The following is a 1633-nucleotide window of genomic DNA, read 5'->3' on the forward strand; positions in this document are numbered from 1 at the left end:
AAAGAATGTTGATGTGTAACTACTTCATAACATCTAAAAACTTCTTGAATTGCACCTCCTGTTTCTACTTGTTTTGCTGTAATCTTTGCGGATATAGAGGTGATGGAACTTTCGGTTGAACTGGACAACTCTTTTAAGTTGGTAAATTTGCATCCAAAGAAGAAGTTAAAATATCTGAATTCACTAAGCCATGGTTTACCTTGTCAGACTTTGCAGATTCTGATTCCTTTAGTGTAGGAACTTTAACAGCTGGTTGATTCTTTTCAACGGGCTTATCTTTGACATCAATCAATCCAGGTTCTAGAATTTTACCACTTCGTAATGCCACTGCCTTGATATGTTCTTTACCCAAATTTCTTGGATTCTCAGTATCGCTCAGCAAGGTTCGTTGCGGTCTATTAGGTAGCTCCGTAGCTAATTGACTCATTTGGTTTTCCAAATTTTTCAGTGTTGTTGCTTGCCTTTGGATCAAAGTGTCATTATTTGCCATGTACGCTTTTAAAAAGTTTTCCAAACTGTTTGATGCCTCATCTTGAGGTGGTTTTGGAGCTTGCTGATTAAACCCATGAGATTAGTTTGGTCTCGGCTACAATAAGTTGTTCGGTCTATTTTCTTGGTTGCTCCAAGAAAAGTTAGGATGATTACGCCATGAAGGGTTGTAGAAGTTGGACTGGTGTCCTTCTCCACTCCAATTTTGATATTGGTTCCCCACATAGTACACTAACTTAGGATTTGATGGACAATTCTCAAAAAAATGACCTTCACCATAGTACACACAAGAAACTACTTCAAACGAACTTGATGGCTGAGCTGTAGAATTATTAATACTATTAGCGGTTAACTATTTTATCATAGAGGAAATAGACGATACCTGAGCTGATAACAAAGTGAGGGCGTCAACTTCATGAATTCCAGCTACACTTCTTCCTGAAGCTGTTCGATTTGTTGGCCATTGATAGTTATTATTCGCGATCCTCTCGATGATCTCATAAGCCTCATTATAAGACTTAGACAAAATTGTACCATTCGTGAAAACATCTACCATCAATCTTGTATGTGCATTGAGACCATTATAGAATGTCTCCAATTGGATACAATGAGGAATCCCATGATGAGGACGCTTATGAAGTAACTCCTTGAATCGCTCCCAAGCCTCATACAAAGACTCGTCATCCAATTATTGGAAAGTTGTGATCTCGTTCCTTAACTTAGCATTTTTGCTAGGTGGTAAATACTTCAATAAAATTCTCTGCTAATTCTTGCCATGTAGATATGGAACTTGGTGGCAATGAATTGAGTCATGCTCGTGCTCGATCTCGCAACGAGTACGAAAACAACTTCAACCTCAGTGTGCCTCTAGTCAGACCGGCTATCTTGAATGAATCACTCACCTCCATAAACAATCAAAGGTTGAGATCTGGATCTTCTGTGGACATACAACTAAGTAACTTATCGTTTTTAAATTTTTAAAGGGTAACTCCCAAAGTAATTGTTGTTAATTTTCTCTAAAATCTTTGTCCCCCTCTTGAATGCCTTGTTTGATGAGTTTGAAATTGTGACCATCCACCTCTCTCCACTCATTTTTCAAATTTTCTTTTATTTTGTTTCATCTTTCCTCTCTTTGCTACTCCCT

General features: G+C 37.9%; 1 non-coding gene across 1 annotated transcript; it reads left to right on the plus strand.

Moving 5' to 3' along the window:
• Nucleotides 1–1103: 1103 nt before the first annotated feature.
• On the plus strand, nucleotides 1104–1210 carry LOC128035026 (small nucleolar RNA R71). Its single transcript, XR_008191430.1, has one exon. It is a non-coding gene; the product is annotated as a small nucleolar RNA R71 (small nucleolar RNA).
• The last annotated feature ends 423 nt before the right edge of the window (nucleotides 1211–1633 follow it).

The sequence above is a fragment of the Gossypium raimondii genome, chromosome 11 (assembly GCF_025698545.1).
Source record: "Gossypium raimondii isolate GPD5lz chromosome 11, ASM2569854v1, whole genome shotgun sequence".
Lineage (NCBI taxonomy): Eukaryota > Viridiplantae > Streptophyta > Magnoliopsida > Malvales > Malvaceae > Gossypium > Gossypium raimondii.